The sequence below is a fragment of the Geotrypetes seraphini genome, chromosome 5 (assembly GCF_902459505.1).
Source record: "Geotrypetes seraphini chromosome 5, aGeoSer1.1, whole genome shotgun sequence".
NCBI classification, from domain to species: Eukaryota; Metazoa; Chordata; class Amphibia; order Gymnophiona; family Dermophiidae; genus Geotrypetes; species Geotrypetes seraphini.
This window is the reverse complement of record NC_047088.1, coordinates 233,782,906-233,810,538: the sequence shown is the minus strand read 5'-3', so window position 1 is coordinate 233,810,538 and position 27,633 is coordinate 233,782,906. Positions and strand designations below refer to the sequence as shown.

The 27,633-nt window shown below is 43.6% G+C and overlaps 2 long non-coding RNA genes across 3 annotated transcripts in view; one reads left to right on the top strand and one right to left on the bottom strand.

The window, feature by feature from the left end:
- The window catches only part of LOC117361328, a 117,473-nt gene extending 102,218 nt beyond the window's left edge, over positions 1-15,255 (bottom strand). The window contains exon 1 of the long non-coding RNA XR_004539630.1: positions 14,934-15,255. This is a non-coding gene — a long non-coding RNA (uncharacterized LOC117361328). The remainder of the gene's footprint in view (positions 1-14,933) is intronic.
- A 348-nt stretch (positions 15,256-15,603) lies between these two features.
- Positions 15,604-27,277, top strand: LOC117360548. Of its 2 annotated transcripts, none has more exons than XR_004539446.1 (3): positions 15,604-15,669; positions 16,152-16,299; positions 26,933-27,277. It is a non-coding gene; the product is annotated as an uncharacterized LOC117360548 (long non-coding RNA). The 2 variants fall into 2 exon arrangements; XR_004539447.1 differs by having other exon boundaries at positions 15,614-15,673.
- Positions 27,278-27,633: the final 356 nt, after the last annotated feature.

Genomic DNA, 27,633 nt, shown 5'->3' with positions numbered 1-27,633 from the left:
TTGTGGGATTAATTGGGTAGTCTGATCCATTTAGTCTCAAGGAGGTGTTCAAGATCTTGTTATTGGGACTTGCCCAGAAAATCTTGGCTTTTTCGGGATTCAGTTTTAGTTTAGAGTGCATAGTTTAATGTTCTACCTTGGTAAGAACGGATGAGATGAATTGTTCTGTCTCTTGGGTCAATGAGGTTATGAGAATAATAATTGTTATATCATCCACGTATATTTACAATTTCAGTTTTAAATCGGATAACATATTTCCCAGTGAAGCCATGTAGATATTGAAAAGTGAGGGGGAGAGTGGGGAGTCCTGTGGCACTCCGCAGGGATTGGACTAAGCTTGAGAGTAGGCTCCTTCACTGTAGACCTGGTAAGTATGTTTTTTTTAGGAAACCCGTGAACCAATTTACCTGTCCGGAAATGCCGATGGAATCAAGGCACCTAAGCAGGAGGTCATGATCAACAAGGTCGAAGGTACTGCTCAGGTCGAACTGCAGTACCAATGCGCTTTATTCCCAGGAAAACAAATGGAAAAGATGGTCATTCATGGAGGCCAAAACTGTTTCAGTGAAGTGATTTGTTCGGAAGCCAGATTGAGAATCATGTAGAATGTTAAACTTCTCTAAATATTCTGTGAGGTCGATGTTAACCAGACCTTCCATTAGTTTAAGAAAGAATGGTATGTTGGCAATGGGTTTGTAGTTGGCCGTCAGGGAAACAGACTCCTTTGGGTTTTTGATAATAGGAGTCACGAGGATATGACCAAGTTCCTCCGGGAATTTACCGGTACGCATGCATGATGAAACCCAGTTAAAAAGTTCAGCCTTGAAGGAGATAGGAGCTGTTTTCATAATAGTCAATAGGCAATTGGATTTTACATATTTTGAGTAAAACTTGAGGAAGTGGCTCCAGTCTGGGTTTTCAAAGTGATTCCAGATCATATCAACAGCTCTACCTTCTTTGTCTATGGCAGGAGACATGATAGGTAAATCTATGCTAGAACCTGCAAGAGACGATCTCAATTTGTGGATTTTTGTAGCGAAAAAGTCAGCTAAGATCACCGCAGGGGGTGGGGAGTCTGTATTGGAGCGCTTGTGGAATTCAATATCAAGCAAAGAATTGACTATTTTGAAGAGTTCGTGACTATTTAAAGTAGGAGAATTAATTTTTTGGGGAGTAATGTTTGCTATGCTTTTCTTTGATCATTATTTTGCATTCTTTAACCTTTAGTCACCAAATAAATCTATCCTCATCTTTCCCTGATTTGCACCATATTCTTTCCAATTTGCATAATTCTCACTTTAAGACTATTAAGTTGGTATCGTACCAGTTGTCTGATAAACGTTGTCTTTTTTTTAACGTTTTTTCAGAGGGGCTATGTCGTTTGAGACCTGATCACTAAAGTTTTTTCATCCAAAAATGAAGTTAGGGTCAAAAGCTGGGTTGAAGATTAAGCTATAGTGTGTCCAAAATTCTACTGGGTTCAGCTGTCCTCTTGTGCAAATAGTTTTCTCTTTTAATCCAGCATAGTTCAAAGTTGCATAAGAGATGGTCCGACCAGGGAGTATTGGACCAGGTTTTACCTTTGAGACTTATACTGGGGGTCATTGGGGCATTAGAAAGGAATGTGATCAGATCTAAGTGGTGACCTTTCTGGTGGGTTTTAGTTGAGGATGGTTTGGAGAACCCTAATGATGTAAGGAAGGAAAGTAGGTCAGTTACGTTGGAATTGTCTGCCTGTTCGAGGTGTAAATTAACATCCCCAGCTATAAAGTTGTAGACACCGGCTATCAAGTTTGTAATTCCTCTTTTGCTAGGTGCCATTTGTTGGGGGGAATGTAAAATATTGTGAGGATCAAATTGTTTTTGCAATACTCTTTAGATATTTTACAGGTGAGAATTTCCAGGTCAGTAGTCAGTTTGGAGTCTAACACTTGGAACTTTAAGTGGTCTCGGAGAATTATTGCTAAACCACCTTCTCTTTTTTTGATTCTTGATAAAGGGATAATTTTGTAGTCTGAAGGTAGTATATCACCAATTGTACAACCAAATTATTCCTTAAATTCACTCCGGCCAATGAAACGGCCATTTTCCTCGTACTAGCATACGTCACCTTTTTCATCACATCCATAGATAAGCATATTGATGCCTCAGATCACAACGATCATCGTGGTTGATGCAGACTTATAGCATTCGACAAATATGCTTCTCATCATTTTATTTTTCATATTAGGAGCATTTAAGAAAAGTGAATACAATCTTAGCAAAAAGATTTGGGCACCTACCAGAGGGGAGACTGTAGTGCAGTGGTTAAAGCTACAGTCTCAGCACCCTGAGGTTGTAGGTTCAAACTCTCACTGTTCCTTATGACCCTGGGCAAGTCACTTAATCTCTCCATTGCCATTAGAGAGCTTGTGAACCCACCAGGTCAGATAGGGAAAAATGCTTAAGTACCTGAATAAATTCACATAAACTGTTCTGAGCACCACGAGAGAGCAGTATAGAAAACTGAATACCGGTAAATATTCTGGGAACAACTCCAGGCTAGCGAAATAGTACTAACCCCCTCTTTTACAAAGCTGTAGTAGCGGCTGCCATGTGGCAAAAGCTCAGACGTCCATTATATCCCTATGGTGTCGGAACCCTAAGTCAGCTAACCACTAATATTCAGTGAGAGATATCTGGCTATTTCCTGCTGAATATTCCAGTCAGTAGCTAGCCTGGTCATCAGTTATATCGTGCAACTTGGCTGGGCAGCAGCAATACTGATTGGCTCATCGGCTAAATTGAGCGGTCAGATAGACCTGCAGAAATAGCAGGTCTATCTTTGGCCGCTATGATTTAGCCGGTCAACTGATGAATAATTAGCTTGGTCAGCTGGTGTCAGGTCAAAAGCGCGCCGGGACAAAGGCGCGCCCAGACAATTGAGCGCAGTGTGGAGGCGTGCGCCGCACTAAATTACTGTTTTTTAGGACTCCGACGGGGGGGCGTGGGGGGGAACCCCCCACTTTACTTAATAGACATCGCGCCGCATTGTGGGGGGTGTGGGGGGTTGTAACCCCCCACATTTTACTGAAAACTTCACATTTTACTGAATACTTCACTTGTTTTTAGGGAAAAAGTTAAGTTTACAGTAAAATGTGGAGGGTTACAACCCCCCAAGCCCCCCATAACGCCGGCGCAATGTCTATTAAGTAAACTGGGGGGGCTCCCCAACAAAACCCCCGTCGGATCCCCTAAAAACTGTAATTTAGTGCGGCACGCGCCTCCGCGCTGCGCTCAATTGTCTGGGCGCGCCTTTGTCTTTCGCGCCGTTGTCTATGAACCGGTCAGCTACTTCAAACGCAGCTGAATAAAGACTGGAAATTCAATGCTGGTCACAGGATATGGCCCTGGCATTGAATTTCCAGATTCACCGCCGACCGTGGGAAGGTTGCTGGGCTGCCTTTCACAGTCTGAAAATCAGATTCCTAATTTTTATCATCCTTTATAGAATTGCCCCCCTATAGGCATAAAATTACGCATCTAATCTGACTAACTCCCAGACCTCTTACAAAGGCACAGTAGTGGCTGCCGCATGGCAAATGCTCCAATGGCCATTGAATCCCTATGGGAGTCAGAGAGCGATTACTGCGGCCCACTACGATAATCGCCTATGTAAAAGCATCGAACACAGAAGTCTTTTCAAGTGTCACGCCCATACATATACTAGATGCAGGCCCAATGAATTCCTCTCCTACTGCAGCTATGGGCATAACTGAGTTGTGTTTCTCATATTCTTTGATATATTTTTCTATAAGAAATGACATCACATCAGTCACTTAAATCGCTCCTGACTGGAGATCAAAGACTAAAGTCAATTAAGTTTTTACATTAAATGTGCTTTGTCTTCAAGCTAGCGGTCTGCAAAACTATTCACAGCAAAAGTGAAAAGTGAAAACAAGACTTTATCCCTCTGCAAGGAAGTATACTTCATCTTTCAATTAAAATACCAAATAACACCATTACCTACTGGAAAATTACCTGCAGGATTAAGGCATAGGGATGTGCTTAGGGCCCACAAGATTGTGATGGAGGGGAGATCTTTATCTGAATATAAGAATTGTCATACTGGGACAGACTGAAAGTCCATCATGCCCAGTGTCTTGTTTCCAGCAGTGGTCAATCCAGGTCACAAGTACCTGGCAAGACCCAAAGAGTAAAACAGAGTTTGTGCTGCTTATCCTAGGAATAAGTGGTGAATTTTTCCATGTGCATTATAATAATAGCTTATGGACTTTTTTGTTAGGAAATGATCCAAACCTTTTTTTAAACCCTGCTAAACGAACTTTTACCACATTCTCTAGCAACAAATTCCAGAGTTTAATTAATCTGGCCTTACCCAGATGCTGAGCTGTATTGGTACATACAGGACTAGAATATCATTAATTATGACCTGTGTTATTAGTACACACTATAGCACACCCAGGGCCTAGAGTCATTAGCCTATTATCCAAGAAAAGGTGGAATCATTAGCCAACATCATTTACTGCTCCGCTCCCTCTCCAGGAATCTTTAGGCCAGCAGCATTTTTAGCTCATAAAGCATACTTAAAGCACTTGAAATTCAATCAGTAATCCACCAAACAGGGATTGGGATTGGTGAAGGTTGGGAAGAGTGCTTGTTATGGGATCGGTAGAGTCTAGAGCAGGGGTATCAAAGTCCCTCCTCGAGGGCCGCAATCTAGTCGGGTTGTCAGGATTTCCCCAATGAATATGCATGAGATCTATTAGCACACATTGAAAGCAGTGCGTGCAAATAGATCTCAGGCCCACTCATTGGGGAAATCCTGAAAACCGAACTGGATTGCGGCCCTCGAGGAGGGATTTGACATCCCTGGTCTAGAGCAGGGGTAGGGAACTCTGGTCCTTAAGAGCCGTATTCCAGTCGGGTTTTCAGGATTTCCCCAAAGAATATGCATGAGATCTATGTGCATGCATTGCTTTCAATGCATATTCATTGGGGAAATCCTGAAAACCTGACTGGAATACGGCTCTCGAGGACCGGAGTTCCCTACCCCTGGTCTAGAGGGTGTGCTTGCTGAGGTCTGGAGCTAGAAAGAAGAGGAAGCGTTTGTTAGGGTATTGGGGCTAATATAGTGGCATTCAAATGCCTACGGAATTTCAAAAGTGCTTTTGTTATGTTGTATTTTGTTTACTTAAGAGCCAATGAAGGTTTATCCTGCTCTGCATGTTGAAATTAATATAGGGAAGTGAAGTGGTTAGAAGTGTCTGTACTGGTTGTATATCCCAGTGGTTCCCAATCCTGTCCTGGAGGAACACCAGGCCAATTGGGTTTTCAGGCTAGCCCTAATGAATATGCATGAAGCAAATTTGCATGCCTATCACTTCCATCATATGCAAATCTCTCTCATGCATATTCATTAGGGCTAGCCTGAAAACCCAATTGGCCTGGTGGTCCTCCAGGACAGGGTTGGGAATCACTGGTATATCCTGTGACTTAGGGGGCTCATTTTCAAAAGAGAGAAACATCCAAAAAGTGGCATAAAGAGGCAGATGGATGCTTTTCTTGCCAAATCCTTCCAATTTGCTATTTTTTGAAATCTATTTTCTAGAGCAGTGGTTCCCAACCCTGTCCTGGAGGAACACCAGGCCAATTGGGTTTTCAGGCTAGCCCTAATGAATATGCATGAAGCAAATTTGCATGCCTATCACTTCCATCCTATGCAAATCTCTCTCATGCATATTCATTAGGGCTAGCCTGAAAACCCGATTGGCCTGGTGTTCCTCCAGGACAGGGTTGGGAATCACTGTTCTAGACAGATATCTATGCTGTTGATCAGTAGTTTATCTAAATCTCAAGAGGTGTGGGGTAGAGGATGACACAGGGACAAATTTTCCCCCGTCCCCGCGGGAACTCATTTTCCCATCCCTTCTCCGCTAGTTCTTTTCCTGTCCCTGCCCCATTCCTGCAAGCTCTATCCTCATCTGCACAAGCCTCAAACACTTTAAAATCGTAAGTGTTCGAGGTTTGTGTGGTTAAGGCAGAGCTTACAGGAATGGGTCAAGGACAAGGACAGCGACAAAACTCACGGGGACAAATTTGTCCCCATGTCCTTCTCTAGTGTGGGGTGGGCGGGTCTTGGACAGGCTTATGACCTGGGCATTTTTCTGCCATAATCAAACATTTAAGATTATGTGCAGGTCACAATTGGGACGTTTGGGGCTAGATATGTTTTACTAATGAATAGTAACATAGTAACAATTCTGGAGGCCACATTACCGTAAGGATGTGCTCAGAATTGAGTCGGTTCAGCGGATGGCCACCAGGATGGTCTCGGGGCTAAAGGGTCTCCCGTACGAGGAAAGACTGAGCAAATTGCAGCTCTACACTCTCGAAGAGCGTAGGGAGAGGGGAGACATGATTGAGACATTTAAGTACATCACGGGACGGGTCGAGGTGGAAGAGGATATCTTTCTTCTCAGGGGACCCTCGACCACAAGAGGACATCCGCTCAAACTCAGGGGAGGGAAGTTTCGTGGAGACGCCAGGAAGTACTTCTTCACGGAGAGAGTGATCGAGCATTGGAACAAGCTTCCAGTGCAGGTGGTCGAGGCACGCAGCATCCCAGACTTCAAGAACAAATGGGATACCCATGTGGGATCCCTACGAGGGTCATGCCAAGGGATAGGGTCACTAGGACTTGAATGAGCGGGTCAGTAGAGTGACAGTATAATTACAATTATACTTAAGGGGTCAGAAGACTTAAGAGGGTGGGTAAATAGTGTGGGCAGACTTGATGGGCTATATGGCCCTTATCTGCCGTCATCTTTCTATGTTTCTATGTTTCTAACGGCAGATAAAGACCCGAATGGTCCATCCAGTCTGCCCAACCTGATTCAATTTAAATTTTTTTTATTTTTTTTCTTCTTAGCTATTTCTGGGCAAGAATCCAAAGCTTTATCCGGTACTGTGCTTGGGTTCCAACTGCCGAAATCTCTGTTAAGACTTACTCCAGCCCATCTACACCCTCCCAGCCATTGAAGCCCTCCCCAGTACCTAAAAGTTGTCCTAACTGACTAGATGGCCACTGGAGGATGTAAGCATGATCCCTCCCACACTCCTCCATTGGTCACTGACCTCATCCCCCCCCCCCCCCCCCCCCAAAGATGTGAATGAAACAGTATATACCTGACAGAATGACAACTTCAGATGCTATAGTCAGTCCTAGCAGAGCAGCAGGCAGGGTCCTGGAATAACTTAGCAGGCAGTGTGGTCAACTATAGAGATGGGGATTCAGCTCCATATTCCACTCTAAGTACTACACTTCTGGTGGAACATGTGAGCCTTCCAAAACTCACTCAAACCCACTTACCTCGCTTACTACTAAAAACCTTGATACAATGAGGGGAAAATAAGAATTCTGATATTCTTCAAGAAATATATTTATCACGTCAAGACTCTTTAAAGTTGAAGAGGGATGGGTTAAGGGAAGCATGTTTTGTAGCATCTCTGACCAATAAATAGAAAATGAGGTAGTAATTCTGTTAAAAAATGTTTCAAGACATCATTCTTATTTCATAGAAGTCTGATGAAGAAGGCCAATGGCTACAAGTGGCAGTCAGTATTAGGGGTGAACTGATCAAAATCATTTGCATTTACCCTCCCTCCACAGATTCTCCAGAATTCTTCCATACATTTGTCGTAATAGTTGGGGGGAAGGAGGATTTCAATCATTCTTTATACCAAGTGCTGCATTATACAATGTTCATGCCTTTAAGAAGTGATCGAGTCTTTATGTCTTACGATCCACGAAGACTGAGGGAAGCCTTCCAGATCTCTGAATTTTCACACGTCCTCTGAGTAACATCTTAAAATCCACAGGCCTCTTACTGATTACTTATGCTTCAACCATCAGGAAAAAACCCCCGAATGAGGATGGTGTTCATAGGATAATAGTCGGTCTCTACAAATAACATTGCTACCCTTTTTTCAGTTCACCAAAAAACAGCTGAATCATCCGCAAGACCTTTGAAATAAAGATTGTCTATATAGATGAATCAGAAATTGAACTTTTGGTCACATATCCAAGTCACTCAGCCTGAAGTGTCCTTTATAGAATAACAAACAAACTTTATACAGGTTCTATGTGCAATTGTATAAATTTTTTGTGAATTTCTTAAATGTTTACACTTTTAAACAGGAGGGGAAGACCTCAGAAGCCTGCACCATCAAGAATATCAATTCTCTAATGATCATACAGCAGGACAGGTTTTTAATCATAGGTCTCACACTCCCCTCCACACCGGTTAACAGCTCAATGTTCTGATTGTGTGTTTAAACACCTCACACATTTAAACCGGTGAATAAAAAATGAAATGCACTTATCTGTAGTTAAAGATAAGAACCCGACGGGACCCGTTTCGCCACTCTATAGGCTTCGTCGGGGGACTTTTTTTGAAAGTGCATTCAGTTTAGACTAACACTTCAAAAAATGGCGCCTAGGGTGGATTTTTCCCAGCACTTAATTTATCCTATTGCTTGTATTTTTGTTTGTAGCAAGAATTCAATCTCCTTTTGTTAAGGTATCCTGGAATGCTGAAAAGTTCTCAGCCCAGCCAAACAGCTTCCTAAATTCTGAGTGTTATTTTGCCACTGTAGCTGAAAAGAAAATTATCTTATTTCATTAAAGTGCTAATTTGCAGAAACAAAATTCTGTGTTTTAACATTGTTTCAGATTAGAGAATGATACGGGGACAGATTTTTTCTCGTCCCCGCAGGAACTCAATTTCCCCATCCTGTTCCTGTGAGCTTTGTTACTGTCCCTGTCTCCATTCCTGTAATCTCTGCCTTAACCACACAAGTCTCGAACACTTATGATTTTAAAAGTATTTGAGGCTTGTGCAGATGAGGACAGAGCTTGCAGGATTGGGGGATGGGCAGGAAAAGAACTTGCCGGGACGGGATGGGGAAAAATTTGTTCCCGTGTCATAAGAACAAAAGAATAGCCTTACTGGGTCAGACCAATGGTCCATCAAGCCCAGTAGCCCGTTCTCACGGTGGCCAATCCAGGTCACTCGTACCTGGCTAAAACCCAATGAGTAGCAACATTTCATACAGAATCTCAAAGAATAGCAAGATTCCGGAATCCCAGAGAGTAACAAGATTCTAGAACCCCAAAGAGTAGCAACATTCCATGCTACTGATCCAGGGCAAGCAGTGGCTTCTCCCGTGTCTTTCTCAATAACAGCCTGGACTTTTCCTCCAGGAACTTGTCCAAACCTTTCTTAAAACCAGCTCTATTTTAGGTCACTGATTGAACCATATCCACGTCATTCTCTTCTTGGTTGGGTTGAGAACATTTCAGCAACCCCTCATACTTTCTCTTCTTTGTAACAAGAAAAATCTTTTTTTTTAAACGTTAAGCTGCTGAATGTAACATGCAGTGGATCATGGACATGAACATTGTCTGCCTAGTGTGTTATGTTGGGGAAAAAAAGGCTGAGTACCGCTGATGGCAAAGAACTAGAGATCAAAGGGCTAAAATAATCAGCTATTGCAGACTACTATGATTACAGTTATAATGAGCCCACCACTGTTAAATGGGACACACTAAGAGGGATCATAATCACTCTTTGAGCAAAGATAAGTAGAATCAGAGAAAAAGAATTATGTAGATCAGAGCAAAATTATTGTATTACTCAAATGTAGAGATCCATTTTAGTAAATGCAGACCACAAGGTCTATTGAGCTACTGAGGAGCCAAGAGGAGAAAGGTTTTAGTAGCAATGATGAGTTTGGTTATGAAAAAAAACAAAACCTGGACCTGGAATGCTGGGCTAGAAATGTCTGCTTCCAGTTATGGAGTAAAGGGGAGGGGGCGCCGGCACCTCTCTGACCCCCCCACCCCACTTGCACTCTCCCTTCTACCGACCTTAAATCTTCAGCAGCGCAAGCAACTTCTCCGGTCTGTTGCTCATGCCGTTCTGGCTCCTCTCTGAAATCACTTCCGGTCACAGGGCCAGGAAGTGACATCAGAGGGAAAGCCAACACCAGAATGAGCAGTAGGCTGGAGAAGCCGCTCACGCTGGTGAAGATTTAAAAAGGAGGACGGGAGGGTGTGAGTGCGGCATGGGGTGTGGGGAAGGAGCGGGGGACATGAAAAGATCAGGGGGGCGGAGAGGAGGGCATGGGGTGCCATCGCTCCTTGGCATCTCCTTCCCTCATGACGCCACTGTTTGCATCACCTAGTAAGGCATTTTGAACTGAGAATGTGAAGGGTTGCTGAAAAGTTCTCAGCCCAACCAATCAACTCCCTAGATCAGGGGTGTCAAAGTCCCTCCTCGAGGGCCGCAATCCAGTCAGGTTTTCAGGATTTCCCCAATGAATATGCATGAGATCTATTAGCATACAATGAAAGCAGTGCATGCAAATAGATCTCATGCATATTCATTGGGGGAAATCCTGAAAACCTGATTGGATTGCAGCTCTCGAGGAGGGACTTTGATACTCCTGCCCTAGATTCTAAGCATTATTTTGCTACTGTAGCTGAAAAGAGTGTTATCTTATATTTATCAAGTGCCGATTTGCAGAATCAAATTCTGTGTTTTTTGACATTATATCTGGTCATTGATTGAACCATGGCCACGTCATTCTCGTCTTGGATGGGCTGAGAACTTTCCGGCACCCCCCTCGTGTGATCTGTCCAGCCAGTGGTCAGGCTGAAGCTTGGCTGGATTCAAGAATGTGACCATGTTTATAGAGGATCCACCAAAGTTTCAGGCATGGGTTCAAGTGAGATCCTAACACAAGCCAAGTCTCACTCATTAAGAGTGTATGACACTAATTTGAAAGCTCTCTCACTCTCATGCCCTATTTCTCACACATCAGAGATTTAGTATCAGTGCACTGATCTTGATCTCTGCTTTCATGAGAAGGAAGCCATAGCGAAGTATACCAAGTGGTCCAACTAGTAAGAAGAAATCTGAGTATATCTTTTTGCCTACTGCTTTCCCTTTTCCTTTTATTGCAATTATATGTGCTCTTAAACCAGGGATCTCAAAGTCTCTCCTTGAGGGCCGCAATCCAGTTGGGTTTCAGGATTGCCCCCATGAATATGCATTGAAAGCAGTGCATGCAAATAGATCTCATGCATATTCATTGGGGAAATCCTGAAAACCCGACTGGATTGCGGCCTTCAAGGAGGGACTTTGAGACCCCTGTCTTAAACCAATGTATATAGTTTTTTTTTTAGTTCAATCTTTATTAAATTTTATCATCTTACAGAATAATACAATTCACCAATAAATCATTTCATATGTATACTTACAACAAGAAATTCTTAACAAGAAACCAACATTATCTTACCACCCATCCCCCCTTATCCAAGCCCCCATCCTTCCCCCTTACCCAGCCTCTCCCCTACTTCCCTTCCATTTGTCTGGTAGGTCGTTCATACAATCACACATACTGCTTAAGAAAACCCTCTAAAGGGCTCCATACATCCTTAAATGAGGCCATATTCCCAGATCTTTCAGCTAAGTTAGCTTCATACCGATAGAAGAGACATGGAAAGGCATAATTAAAAAAATGTCTAAGTCCCACATCGGTGTCAGCTCACCCTCTGATGTCATTTCCTAGCCGCGGGTCCCGGAAGGGACATCAGAGAGAGCGCCAATGCCGACGCGAACAGCAACCCCATGCCCAGAGAATTAAACACGGTACAGCGGAAGGTAAGAGGCGTGCACACACACGGAAAGGAGAGGAGGGGTGTTGTAACTTTAGCAAGTCTGCTTCTGGGGTGGACCACGCCCTCCTCCCCGCACCCCTCTTTCTATGCCACTGGCAGATATATAACTGACCTTTTCTATTTTTCAACCAATCAACATATGAGAAGCTCAAACTTGAATCTCATTACCCCACTGGTTAGAGCAGGGGTAGGGAACTCCGGTCCTCGAGAGCCGTATTCCAGTCGGGTTTTCAGGATTTCCCCAATGAATATGCATTGAAAGCAGTGCATGCAAATAGATCTCATGCATATTCATTGGGGAAATCCTGAAAACCCGACTGGAATACGGCTCTTGAGGACCGGTGTTCCCTACCCCTGGGATAGAGGATGTAAATTTAAAAGACATCATCAACATCTCCTCTCATATCTGGCAGCATTATTGGATAAGGATCTGAAACAATTACCGTATTTTCACTCATATACTGCGCACCCGTGTAAAACGCGCACACGGGTATAGCACGCGGGAAACTGTAATATACGTAAATAAATTTTTATATACCGCGCATGCCGCCCCGACTCTCCCGTCGCCGCCCGACTCTCCTTTCACCCACCCCGACTCTCCTTTCGCCTGCCCCGACTCTCCTCTGGCTGCCCCGACTCTCCTTTCACCCACCCCGACTCTCCTTTGGCCGCCCCGACTCTCCTTTCGCCCACCCCCGACGCCCGCCACCCTTTCTAGGGCGGGACCGCCGGAAGAGGAAGCAGCGCAGATGCAGGGCTCAGAGAAGAGGCGGGAACGCCGGCAGAGGAAGCAGCAGGACAATGGTAGGCAGTTTCTCCCTGATGGGGGGGGGAGGCTGTGGGGGTGCGAGCGGTCCTTCGGGGTGGGGGTGCGAGCGGTCCTGCAGGGTGAATCGGACGTCGGGGGGGGGGGAACTATGTAAAAAAAAAAGTGTACAACGCGCTCACGAATATAACGCGCATGGTTATCTGTTTGTAAAATCGTGTATAACGCGCGCGTTATATGCGTGAAAATACAGTCGTCATGCTTGCGAACACTTACAGGCAATTTGGGAAACACCTAAAAACATATCTGTTCCTAAAATACGTAGGCAGCTGCACTGCACAATCCATCCCCACAACAACTGACCGCTAAACTTTAACTCTGTTAGAACTACTCAATCTGTAACATTTTTAAATCATTGTAAACCGCATAGAACTTCATGGTCCTGCGGTATATAAACTGTTATTATTATTATGTAGATTGGATAACTGACTGTTAGAAATATGTTTGCTTCTGACTCATTAAACTGTTAAAAATATTTCTAAAACTCCTGTTTTCAGTGTTTAAATCTGTTTCAGATAACAGTTAGAAGAAGCACTTGGGATTTAAGTGAGCTCAGGTGTCTAAGATGCTACCAAAGTTCAACAGAAGGAGGCGCTTTGGTGCACTTGTTGAAGTTTGGATAAGGGTATTTCAGCTAAAGGAAGAATAAGAAGAGATAAGAAAAGGAAGTGCCTCAGTGGTGTAGTAAGGAGGGTTGACTGCCCCCGAGCGCTGTCTTGGTGGGGGAGCTGGCACCTCTCCTCCTCTCTGCCACCTATTTGGCTCTTCGCTGGCACAAGCAGCATCTCCGACCTGCTGCCCACGCTGGCCTCAGCTCCCTCTCTGAAATCACTTCCTGTTTGCATTTGGAAATCCCGTTCACGCCGACGAAGTTAAAGAGGTACGGGGAAGGGGCGTGCACACGGTGGGGGCAGGAGCGGAGGCGGAGAAAGGGGTCGGGACGCCACCGTCCCGGATGCCTCCCACTCTCGCTGTGATACTGTGTACATGGTTTTTAAAATGTTGCCTCATTTTAATATTTTATGAATGTTGAGTTTATGGGTGGGTTTGTTTTCTTCACACATTCGTCTCAGATGTGTACTTTCTTTGCTAAAGCCCTTTTAAGTACACAGATCAATTCATAGTTATAAACATGCGCACAAGTGATTTGTTTAGGCACACAGTTGAACCATAAGCACATTAATGAATGTATAACCCCAGGTGAGAGGGTCTGTTGAGCACAAAGGGTCTGATACTATAAATGGCACAAGTGACATCATTCCATTTACATAATAATGAGCTGTTTTGCATGCATTTTCCTGCATTGTATCTCATTAAAATGTAAGTTGAAGTAACTGAAACTAACATGCATTAAGGTAAAAAAAGGCATCATATACAGTAGCTATTTAATGGGTAAATAGCATGTATGATTGCGGTAACACACCTTGACAACTACCCCTTCTAAGGGGCTGATGCTCAAAGGTTCACTGTAGAATGAAACTCTATTGCAAACCCAGTGCAGAAAACTTGACCCAGCAAGCTCAAAATAATGAGTATGCAAATTTATGCCACATCAAAATCTGTGGCAAATCTGCAGCTCAGTGCAAAACATGTCAACTTTCCTGTAAGCGTCAAAGCAGTGATTCGCTAAAGCACTGACAGAAAAATTGCCTTAAAAAAAATAAGCAGCATGCCACAGCAAGCTCCCTGATATCTCTTTCTGCCTCCCCTCCCCCTCCTTCACAAAAATTTCTCTGGTCTATAATAGCATCTACCCTGACCCAACTCCTCTCCCTTCTCCAAACCTAAAAAAAAAGGATGGCCCAATGATCCTCTGATCCCACCCCTGGCCACTCCTCCCTTCCTCCTTACAGTCAAAAATGCCCTGGCGGTCCGATGGCTCCCAAGCCCCCTTCCAACGGAAATACATCCCCTTTTTGTACAGATAGTTTTGGGCCATTCATTCATTTACTCAGCCCTATCCATTTCACTTCTGAGAGTACACAGATAGAGAAGTCTTACATCCACTAGCCACTGGCAAACAAATAACATTGAATTTAAGCCCAGAGAAACATAACATTTATAACTAGTTTTTAAGCCCGTTACATTAACGGGTGCTAGAATAGATGTGTCTGTCTGTCTGTCTGTCTGTCTTTCTTTCTGTCTCTCTCCTTGGCTGCTGTCTGTCTTTCTGTCTCTCTCTCTCACTCTCCTTGGCCACTGTCTGTCTGTCTGTCTTTCTTTCTTTCTCTCTCTCCTTGGCAGCTTTCTATCTTTCTTTCTATCTGTCTCTCTCTCTGTCACTGCCTAACTTTTCCATCTTAGCATCAATGTGTGTGTCATTGTGTGTATATTCAGTCGGCACCTCTTGCTTTACACTACCCAAACTGTGGTCTTCTTCCCGGTTCTTGTCTTCACCATTCACATTCTGCTGGGCTGCAAATTCGCCATTCACTGGGGCAGAAACATCTGCACAGGGCTCCTTCCTCTCTGTCTCATTCGTAGCTTCCTCTCCTGTTAACTTCTCAACGTTCATCATGCTGTTTTTGTTTGTTTTCTGAAGTGGCCCCCTCAGCATGGGCTTTGTTTTCCTTCTGATTTGGTTTCCTTGCTGACTCGGACTGCTGCTTCTTCACGTCATCACCAGTGTTGCTGTCACTATCACTGTCCTGCCCTTTTTCCATCTGTTCTCCGGAACTGCCACACGTGCCATAAACTGCCACAGGCTCCACCACTGTACGCATCGCAGAAGCAGCATTGAGAGAAAAGCGCTGCACCGCGCTACTGCTGGCTTCGGCGTCTTCTGTCCACTGCGGCCAACCCTAGCGGAAACAGGAAGTAGTCAGAGAGGGCGGGCCGCAGTGGACAGAAGACGCCGAAGCCAGCGGTAGCGCGGTGCAGCGCTTTTCTCTCAATGCTGCTTCTGCGATGCGTACAGTGGTGGAGCCTGTGGCAGTTTATGGCACGTGTGGCAGTTCCGGAGAACAGATGGAAAAAGGGCAGGACAGTGATAGTGACAGCAACACTGGTGATAACGTGAAGAAGCAGCAGTCCGAGTCAGCAAGGAAACCAAATCAGAAGGAAAACAGCGGTGCAGCGCTTTTCTCTCCATTTAAACGTGGGTGAGCCGGCGAGAAGGAGGAGGTGGTGGTTTTGGCAGTGAGTGAGGGCGGGAGGGGGTAGTCGCCGGCTCTGCTGTGCTTTCCCGATCTGGCCGCCGCATACGCACTCTGGCCTTGGACCTATGGATCAGGGATTACAGATCACGCAGGTCTGAGTGCGCATGCGTGGCTAGCGTTTTATTATATAGGATTGTGTGGTATTCAGGCATGCATTTATCTAGGATTGCTCTGGGAAGGGTGAAAATGGGATAATTATGATGAGTTTAGTTCTAAATTGGGGGAGGGGGGTCTAAAGCTGTGCAAATGAACTGAGAACAGGGACTAGCAGAAGATTTTCTTAGGATGCCCTCGACATCAGTTTTTTGGAAATATCAAAATTATTGATTCTAGAAGAGCAACTGTATTCTAGGACAACATGCAAGTCATAAATCAATATAATTTCCATTGAACTTTGTTGATATAACTTATACCATTTCAGGTCTGAAGTGAACAAAGTACTGTTCATGGCAACATTTGTTATGCTGTCATAACTGGAGGAAAAAACTATTTTCATAAATATGCAAATACCTTTGCCGGGCCTGCTGTAGCGTTTGCAGCTACTACACAAGATGTCACTTTTGAATCAGGTAATAACAAAGAATGTTAAAGGTACTGCTGGAAAAAAACTGCAACCAGCACGTTGCACGTACTTGTTTGATAGGAGCGTAATTGTATTAAAAAGCTAAAATTAATTGCACCAAATTAGCAATGCTTGGATGTTTGCCAAGTCATTTAAAAAAAATGTAAAGCAGTCATAATGCACCATAAACTTGTTTTGGAATTTCAGTAACCTCACTTAAATTTGACTAGTATGATGCATTGGCAGTTTTATGTGCTGAGACACCTTGGGTAAAATGTATTTACATGGTCCAAAGCCCTTGGTCGGCCTAACATTCTGGCATTGTATTTTTGCATTCTGTTTGGCCTTTAATGAAGCAAATTTCAGATAAAAAAGCTGCAAGTTTTCCATGACGAAGCTCTGTGGTTTATCATCTATTACTATAGCTCTCTTTCATTTTTAAAGAAGGTAGCATAGTCAGTATTTACCCCAAGACCTGTATCACAACATATGCTGTAGAAGAAGATGGAAGTCAGGGACTAGAAAGTAGGCGATGCTGAGGTTCTCTCTATGTTCAGTTTAAGTTGCTGTTCTTGAGATTGTATTAGAGACAAATATTTCTTGTGCATGTGCTTTATGAGGAAATGTCTACTCTTCTGTGCATGATTTGTTGGGGGAGAGACCAAGTAGTTCTATGAATGTAGAATATATGTTTGGATTTAATACTGTAGGTTGAGGGACTATGAGGAGAGCTGTGGCTTTTGGGGGGGTTGAAGAGAGCGACCTTTTGTGCTAGCTCCTTTCGGCCCTTAAGGGGGCTTGCAGACACTCGGGTCCAAATTCTGTAACCAGCGCCTACATACGGAGGCGCCCATCTAGATAGGCGCCTGTCTAATTGCATAACAAGCCAAATTAAGCTTTTTAACCAGCGCTGATTGAAACATAGGCACCTATGAAGAAAAACGCGATTCTGTAAGAAGGCGCCTCTAAAAATTTAGGCGGCCTTTAAAATAGGCGCTATGCATGTTAGGCGTGGGCGTGGCTATGTGTTAGGCGCCTTCTTATAGAATCACTGCTGGTAAGCGCTCAGCTAGGTGCCTAACTTTTAAATGTGCCTAGAGCTGGCCTATTTAATGGGCGCCTCCAAAATAGGTGCCCAAATAGGTGACGCTCAGCGTGATTCACTAAACAGCACCCAATTTTACTTGAATCATGCTGAACAGTGCCTATGTAGGTGCCTAACTTTTGGGCGCTTCTTATAGAATTTGCCCTTCAGTCCTGCACTGTTGCCCCCTTACTTTTGGGAGTAGGATGGGGTGCAGCAAGGGGCAGAACAGTGGTTGAACAGGGCAGTGGCAGGTATCAAGTGCCAGGTATCAAATTTTTATCTTTCAACAAGTTGGCAACCCTAGGTGTACCATTCATGTAGATGGCAGGAATCTCCAAGCCCCACTAACCGAAGATATCTATAGTCTGCTGAACCACCCATATTGTTGGTACAATCCATGGCACTGAGTAAATTGGACTACTGCAACATTCTTTAAATTGTGTTTGTTGCGAAGGTTGAGATATTTTTTTATCGCAGGACAACTTCAAAACAGTCATTGTGTTGATGATTACTGCAATGTTCTCTATTTGAGGTTGCCCAAATATGTGTTGCAGGCCATGCAAATGGCACAGAATGCCGCTGCACGTATGATTGTAAGGGCCTCTAAATTTGATCATATCTTGCCGATTTTGTGTGATCTACATTGGTTGCCGATACAACTTAGAATCAAATTTAAGGTCTTATGTACAATTTTTAGGCTGCTGCAGAATAACTGCCTGATAATGTTGCGCTCTGGTCTATAAGTCTATCAACCATCACACATATTACATTACATTCCATGGACGGGATGAGTTTGACCGTGCCACCCTTGACCCTTGTGAAGCTATTTATAACTCACAAAACTATGCTTTTCGCGCAGGGTCCGGTTTGCTGGAATGCTCTTCCTTTGGAGCTAAGGCATGCCCCTAAACTAAACTAAACTAAACCTTAGGTTTGTATACCGCGCCATCTCCACAAGTGTAGAGCTCGGCACGGTTTACAGGGTTAGACTGAAAAGGAGCTACAATGAAGGGTTATAGGAAAGGAGCTAGGAAGATAAAGAGGGACAGGGTACCAAAGAGCGGGAGGTGTTAGATTTTTGAAAAGAGCCAAGTTTTCAGGTGTTTGCGGAAGGATTGAAGGGAGCTTGAAATTCTGAGCGGGGATGTGAGGTTATTCCAGAGTTCTGTGGTTCTAAAGGGGGGGATGTTCCTAGTTTTCCTACGCGGGATATACCTTTTGCAGAGGGAAATGATAGTTTCAGTTTTTGGGAGGATCTAGTGGAGTTCCAGAAGAGTGGGATAACGGGAGGGAGGATGCCATGTAGGATCTTGAAAGCTAAACAGGCACATTTAAAGAGGACTCTGGAGTGAACTGGGAGCCAGTGAAGTTTGGACAAGAGTGGGGAGACGTGGTCGAACTTGCCTTTAGCGAAAATAAGCTTGGCCGCAGCGTTCTGGATTAGCTGAAGTCTATGGAGTTTTTTTTTAGTTAGGCTTAAATAGATGGAGTTGCAATAATCCAGTCTAGAGAGGATGGTGGATTGAACAAGGACGACAAAGTGAGAATGATGAAAGTACGATCTCACTTTCCTCAGCATATGAAGACTAAAGAAGCATATTTTTATCAAGAAGTTGAGGTGGTCATTGAAGGAGAGAGAGGAGTCTATGATGATGCCAAGGACTTTGCTTGAAAACTCAAGCTGAAGAGTGGAGCCGGAAGATAATGGGATGGAGGTGGGTAAATGACCTAATATTGGGCCGAGCCAAAGTAGTTTTGTTTTGGACTCGTTCAATTTCATTTGTACAGAATGTGCCCAGGATTGAATGTTCATTATACATGCGGATATGTTCTCAGCAAGGTTAGTTAGGTTCGAGTCGGTCTCAAGGAGGATGAGGATATCGTCAGCATAGGTGTAGAGAGTTTCCAGGGGGGATAGATGAAGGAGTTTCAAAGAGGACATGTAAATATTGAAAAGGATAGGAGAGAGGGGTGAGCCTTGCGGGACTCCACAAATCGGCTTCCAGGGAGGGGATGAGGTACTGTTTATGTTAACGGTGTAGGAGCGTAAGCATAGGAATTTCGAGAGCCAGTCTAGGACTGTGGAACTTATGCCTATTTCAGAGAGTTGGAAGATTAGGATATCATGATGGATGACGTCGAAAGCTGCGGAGAGGTCGAATTGTAGAACTACAGCGAATTTGTTGCGAGAATGAAGTTGTTTTACCTTAGAGATTAGTGAGGCTAATAGGGATTCGGTGCTGAAGTTGGGTCTGAAGCCGAATTGGTGGGGTAGGAGAATAGAGAATCTTTCTAGGTAGGATGAGAGTTGAGTGGATATGATGGATTCTAACATCTTGGTTAGGAGAGGGATATTTGCTATTGGACGGTAATTGGAGGGAATAGAGGGGTCAAGGTCGGTCTTTTTCAGTAGAGGGGTTAGTGCAATATGTCCCATTTCGGAGGAGAAAAGGCCCGATGTTAGAGCAGTGTTTATAAGTTTGGTGAGGAAAGTGATGGCCTGTGTAGAGATATTCTCGAATAGGTAGGAGGGGAAAGGATCCAAGGTACATTTGCAAGTTTTTAGTTTGAGGCAGAGTTTAGAGACTTGCAGTTCAGAAACAAGCTCAAAAACGGTCCAGGATCTGTCGGCTGGAATGGGATTGGAGACAGGTAGGGAAGGGTTGAGGTCAGTAGAGATTAGGGAGTTGTAGGAGACTGTAGGCGGGAAGGAGCATCTTAGGGTGGTAACCTTTTCATTGAAGAATTTTGCAAGGGCATCTGCTGATAGAGACGAGGGGAGCAAGGATGGGTCCTTTTTTGTAGTTAGGGAGCGCCAAATGTTAAACGACGCACTGATCTGGTTGTTGGATCTGGAGATTTTATCTCTGAAGAAATTCTTCCTGGCTTTTTTTAGTAATGAATTGTAAAGTTTAATATTGACCCTCCAGGTCTGTCTATCTGAGGGGGATTTAGATTTTTTCCATTTGCGCTCCAAAGTGCGACATTTCTGTTTCAGCTCTCTATGGAGCGGTAGATACCAAGGGGCCTTTCGGGGGTAGGAGATGGTTTTTGTGGATATTGGAGTGAGGGAGTGATAGATGGATTCGGAGAGGGAGATCGAATTGCACCAGCAGGATTCAGAGTCTGTAGGCTTAGGATTGGAGGAGAGTTGGTTGAGAAATTTGGACCAGAAAAGATTACTCAAAATTTTCTTGTGGAAGGTTATTGAATGGGAGGAATGGAATGGGGATTCAAGGTGTGACATGAAAATAGGGAGGCAAGTAGCCCCTAAGAAGTGGTCAGACCAAGGGACTTGTTCCCAACGGGTGTCATCGGTTTAAGTTTTGAAGGCAGTAAGGTCGAGGAAAGTGGTGAAGTCTAGTGTATGTCCTTTTTCATGGGTTGGAGAAGAGGTAGGTGAGGGGAAACCTAGAGAGGTTTGATTCAGTTTAGGAAAGGTTTGAAAACTGCCTTATTTGCACGTTGATTTATGAGGTTATAAATTTGTCTGAGATGGGTCTTATTGAATACCTTTCTTTGAAAACTGAATGACCTGCTTTTCTTGTTATGTGGTTATTATGATGTTTTAAATTTATGTGTTACTGTGCATGTTTTTTTCTTTTCTCTTTTTTTTTCTGGCTTTCGCCAGAGAGGTTTTGTTTGGTGATGGCTTGCTAATGTATGTTTTGTATTTGATTATGTATGTAACTTTGGAACCCACTTAGCATTGTTGGATTTGCGGGATATAAATATTTTCAATAAATAAATAAACATTATTTACTTGGCTGCCACCCAAAAAAATCTATATAGATTGCGTATTATTCAGAATGCGGCGGTCCGATTGATTTTTAATCTGAGTAGGTTCGATCATGTTACCTCTTCTTTTTGAGAACTTCATTGGTTGCCAGTGAAGGCCCATGTGAAGTTTAAATTCAGTTGCCTGTGCTTCAAGGCATTATTTAGCCTCATGCACAATTATCTAGTGGATTTGTTCAAATTTGTTGATTCAAAACATCCTAGACGTATGCATACTTTTTCTGTCTTTCCATCAGTCAAAGGATGCAAATTTTAAAAAATATCATCACTGCCTCTTGTGCTATCAGGCAGCATCATGGAACATGGATTTACAATCTTTAATTGTACGTTTTAGTACCTACCACATTTTAGGAGAAACTTTTTATGTTATGTTATGGTGCTTCTCCAAAGGCTTGACACTGGCACCACAGGCATACTCAATTCTCATGCCCATTCAGTTCAAGTGTGCACTACAATCATACTTAAATGAAGTGCAGATCACATATCTATATGAGGGGCCACTGAAAAGTTAGCCCAACCAACAAAATTGGGGCAGTCTCCATTGAGGGTGAAGTGGAAGATGATATTTTCTTTCTCAAGGGACCCTTGGCCACAAGAGGGCACCCGCTCAAACTCAGGGGTGGAAAATTTCATGGCGACACCAGAAAGTATTTCTTCACAGAGAAAGTGGTTGATCATTGGAACAAGCTTCCAGTGCAGGTGATCGAGCCAGACTTTAAGAATAAATGGGATACCCATGTGGGATCCCTACGAGGGTCAAGATAAGGAAATTGGATCATTAGGGCATAGACAGGGGGTGGGTAAGCAGAGTGGGCAGACTTGATGGGCTGTAGCCCTTTTCTGCCGTCATCTTCTATGTTTCTATGTTTCTATACACTTAGGGTTCCTTTTACGAAGGTGCGCTAGCGTTTTTAATGCATGCATCGGATTAGCATGCGCTATAGCACGTGCTAGCCGAAAAACTACCGCCTGCTCAAGAGGAGATGGTAGCGGCTAGCGCGTGTGGCATTTTTGTGTGCGCTATTACGCGCGTTAAGGCCCTAACGTGCCTTCGTAAAAGGAGCCCTTAGTCCAGTGATTTTCTACTTATTTTGTTCTGTATTTTTCCAACGGAACAAAAAAAAAATGGAAAATCACTGATCTAAGGGGAAAATTCTATAAACAGCATCCCAATTGTATGCGGTGGTAGGCCAATTGGGACGCACATTAAAAAAACAAAACACCCCGAGGCAGGCAGCCTACATTGTAGGCATTTTCATGAGCCTAGGGAGGTGAGTATGGTCGCTTAAGCTTAAGCTTGGTCAAGGCTAGGCGTGGGTGTGGTTTCACCCGGAAGTGGCCTTAGATGAGCTTAGGTGATCCTAGGTGTCGCCTTAGGGCCGCAACCAACAAAATGCTGGTCTACATTTCAAATAGACGCTGCCACTGATCCGATCACAGCAAGTTTAGCGGCCGCAGCAGTGAACCTGTCCCCCCCCCCCCCCCCCCCGCAATGATGACCGAAAGGAGGGATACCCACTACGACCTGCCAGAACCCCAAAGAACCATCTCAAATGTCCTCGGCAGGAGCCCAATTCTTCCTGCTGTCAGCCCCGAGACATCCCCAGGCAAGAAGAGTGCCCATTTCCTCCTGCCACACCCCTTAACATCCCCCAGCAGAAGGGATGCCCACTCCCTCCTGCCAGAAACCCACCCACCCCCTGAAGATCACCGGCTCCCCATCATTCTCTTCTTGGTTGGGCTGAGAACTTTTCAGTGGCCTCTTCTATTGTGATATCATTCCACTAATGCCTAAGAGCCAACCTCATGGGTGATGTCACAATGGCTTGGTTTCCTTATGCCTGTGCCCATTTACTAGATGCATTTGACTCATTGAAACAAAAAGTGTCAAGTGTGGAATAACTTGTAACTTTCATGGCTCCACACCATTCTCTTCTTGGTTGGACTGAGAACTTTTCAGCAGTACCTCCTATTGTGATGTCATAATGCCTCATTCCACCAATGCCTAAAGAGCCAGCCTCATCAGTGATATCACAATGGCTTGGTTTCCCTATAGTTGCGCTCATTTACTAGAAGCATTTGTCTCATTGAAATGAAAAGTGTGGAATGACTTGTACGTTTCATGGCTCCACATCATTCTCTTGGTCGAGCTGAGAACTTTTCAGTGGCTCCTCATATATTGCATCAACAGCCATATTTCGTCTCTCATTTAAAACACATATGCTATCCTTTGTAGGTGGACTTCTTTGGCCTTCTCTTCCTCCTGCATTTTCTCTAAATTTCCTTACTTAGGCCTCTGCTCTTTTATCAGTTATCAGGCCCTAGCCAACTGGCAAAATAAAATGATTAAAAAAACAAGGGCATCTTCTGTTGTGAAGCCAATTTAGCAGTAAAAATCCCTTGAACTGGCCCTGAATATTGACCTGTGTATTTATAAATGAAAATGTCATTTGATTTCCATGTAATTCCTAAGAAACCCCCCCCCCCCCCACACACACACACACACTTTTTATGAAGTAAAACATGCATATGTTAAAGCAGTGGTCTCAAACTCAAACCTTATGCAGGGCCACATTTTGGGATCTGTCGGTACTTGGAGGGCCTCAGAAAAAATAGTTAATGTCTTATTAAAGAAATGACAATTTTGCATGAGGTAAAACTCTTTATACTTTATAAATCTTTCCTTTTGGCTAAGTCTTAATAATAATATTATCGTTTATAGCTAAAGAGACATATGATCAAGAAACTGTTTTATTTTACTTTTGTGATTATGATAAGCATACCGAGGGCCTCAAAATAGTACCTGGTGGGCCGCATGTGGTCCCCGGGCCGCGAGTTTAGACCACTGTGTTAAAGAGTAATAATAGCACTCTATCCCACCCCACCCTACCCCCATTTTACAAAACCGCAGAAGCGGTTTTAAGCACAGGCCAGCATGCGCTGCTGCCAACCACTCATCGAAGGTCAAATTCTATAAGAAGCACCCAAAAGTTGTTCAGCGAGATTCAAGTAAAATTGGGTGCTGTTGAGTGAATCGGGCCGAGCGGCACCTATTTGGGCACCTATTTTGGAGGCGCCCAATAAATAGGCCAACTCTAGGCATAACTAAAAGTTAGGTGCCTAGCTGAGCATATGATTCTGTAACAAGGCGCCTGACATGTAGCCACGCCCACGTCTAACATGCATAGCGCCTATTTTTTGGAAGGCTGGCTAAATTTTTAGAGGCGCCTTGTTACAGAATCGCGCTTTCTTGATAGGCGCCTATGTTTCAGTCAGTGCTGATTAAAAAGCTTAATTGAGCTTGTCATTCAGTTTAGATAGGCGTCTATCTAGTTGAGCGCCTCCGAAATAGGTACCTAACTTTAGGCGCTGGTTACAGAATTTGGGATCCGAGTTCCTATGAGTGTCAGGAGCAGCGCGGAGAATTCAGTTGTGCTGTCCTGCGCTTAAAAACGCTTCTGCGGTTTTATAAAATAGGAGTGGGGGGTGTGTTTATGTGTCGGTGAAAAAGTAAATGGCATAGTTGAACTAACGTGTGGTTGAATGGCGACCTTTGCTTTAAAAAAATTATCCGTCCAGGAAATTGCTGTGTGTGCTCGCTCACCAACTTGTGCTAATGCTTGTTCTTACATTTTATTCTTTACTGAATACATGTTCAAGGCTTATTTCACTTTCAGCTTGCCGAATGGTCTTGTGCAGAGGTCAGGATGGGTTTAATAGAAAATGTCAGAATGAGCACAGTGGCAAACATTTTTTTTTTATTACGGGTAACAGGTGATCTCTTTACATCTTTCCCTTAACACATGCAGTAACCATCTCCACTACAAACAACTGGGTAACTGATAAACAAGGAATTGTTCCAAAGGTTAATATCAGCAACAACAATAAAGGAACAAAAAAAGAAGCTTTTAATACCTTTTAAACCAGGGTGGCGCTCAGAATCCAAGGATGGAATGGAAAAGCTCAATGTGGGGAACAAACCCCTATGTAGTCTTTCACAGAATCTATCATTGCACCAACTTTTGTGATAGAAAGATGATTAAAAGTACTTCTTAAAAAACAATGTAATTTCTTATATGTCCATGAAGTGAATTGAATGTCCAACACCTTATAGCTTGAAGCTATAAGGTGTTGGACATTCAATTCACTTCATGGACATATAAACTTGAAGCTATATGGTGTTGAACATTCAATTCACTTCATGGACATATAAGAAATTACATTGTTTTTTAAGAAGTACTTTTAATCATCTTTCTATCACAAAAGTTGGTGCAATGATAGATTCTGTGAAAGACTCTATAGGGGTTTGTTCCCCACATTGAGCTTTTCCATTCCATCCTTGGATTCTGAGCGCCACCCTGGTATTAAAAGCTTCTTTTTTTGTAACCATCTCCACAACATTCTTCCTACAATCTCATAGATGAATGAACAATGAGACCTAACTAAACTAAACTAAACCTTAAGTTTATATACTGTGACCTCTCCATAATTATAGAGATCGACATAGTTTACAAGAGCTTAATATAGGAAGGAATAACATATTGGATTTGGAGGTTGAGTACAGGGGGGAGAAGAGTATTACATTTTTGTAAAATGCCTAGTTTTCAGCTGCTTAAGGAATAGTTAGAAGGAGTCCTGATTCCGTAGTGGGGCAGTAAGATTATTCCAAAGCCCTGTGACTCTGAAGTAGAGAGATTTTCCCAATTTTCCCGCGTAGAGGATACCTTTTAGCGAGGGGAAGGATAGTTTAAGTTTTGGGGCCTGGTGGTGTCAGGACTCGAGGAGTTCCAAGATAGTGGGATTAGGAGAGGGAGGATGCCGTGTAGGATCTTAAAAGCTAGGCAGGCGCATTTAAAATGGACCCTGGAAATTATTGGGAGCCAGTGGAGTTTGGACAGAAGTGGGGAAACATGATCAAATTTGCGTTTTGCAAGATCTCAATAGAGGCCACAGCTCAGGGTTGAAAAATAGGAATTTGTCTATGAAAACACTGACCCCCGGGCTTCATAAAAGGGGGCCCATATTACCTGTTACTCACCCCCTCTTTTACTAAGGTGCGCTAACCGATTAGCGCGTGCTAATCGAATTGGCGCACACTAAACTCTGACGCGTGCATGTTAATCAGCGCACACTAATTTGATTAGCGTGCGCTAATCGGTTTGTGCATCTTAGTAAAAGAGGGGGTGAGTAACAGGTAATATGGGCCCCCTTTTATGAAGCCCGCGTTAGGTTTTTTTAATCTCCGGCAGCAGCGGTAAAAACTCCCATGCTCAAAGGAATTCTATGAGTGTTGGAGATTTTACCACCACAGCCAGTGATAAAAAAGCCTAAAACAGCTTCATAAAAGGGGGGGGAGGGGTTGTTTTGGAAATTTATATGCAATGTCCTGATACTTGATACCTCATAATTGGTTTTAATTGGACTTAATTTAAAGTTAAAAGTCTAACTCAAAAAGTACAATGCTATAAAAAGTGTGCGTCTAGTCTACTGTGCCAACCTAAAAGTTGGCATGCTTAGGGGTGGATCATGGGCTTATTTTTGAGTTTGGCACCTCTTTGTGAATTAGGCGCCATTAGGTACTTAACTTAGATGCAGTTATGTAGGCGAAGAAAATCCTGGCATAAATAGATCACACCTAACTTTAGGATATCTGGCGACATATTTTGGATGGGCCAATTGGTAAAATAAATGGGCATAAAATTTCCTCTCCATCCCGTGCCCCCGCCCCATCTCTGTCCTCTTCTCTCCTCCTTAGGCCCCCCCCCAAAAGCAGTACCAGCTGAAGACCTCTTCTGAAGACTGAAGACGTCCATAACCTCTTTTTGCCAATCTCAGGAGTGAGCAGCTCATGCCAACATTAGTGGTTCAAGAAACCTGCCACTGACTGTCAAGCTTGCCAAAAGAGCGTTCTAGGTACCGTCATAGAAACTCTTCCACTGATAGGGCTTGAAGATTCCCTCAGCTACAGCAAAGGAGTGCTGCTGCTGATTGGGCCTGAGTCCAAACCCTTCAAGTTGTGACCTTCAAGTATTTTATTTGCATTTTGTGCTCAACATTTTACTTTTGTTTATGTTTTATATAAACTCATATCTAAAGTATATGTGTGTGTTTTCTGACATTTTGTTAACTACTATGCACATTCTCAACATATCATGTAACTTGGAAGAAATGACAAGCTATAATCTAAAAACATCTCAGTTTATTTTTATAAGTATCCTTAGAAGCACATTTCTTTTCACTATGCAATTTGAGCCCATTGTTCTGCTTGTGTTTAATTCCTTTTTATTTTTAATGCACTAATGAAATCAAGGATTTAAGGGTAAACTAGATGCACATCTCCTTATGGGAAGCTTAGAGTGATATGGGGACTAAAACTATGCCAGGGTACATCTGGCGGGGCCTCCGTGTGTGCAGATCGCCGGACTTGATGGACCTAGGGTCTGATCCGGAGATGGC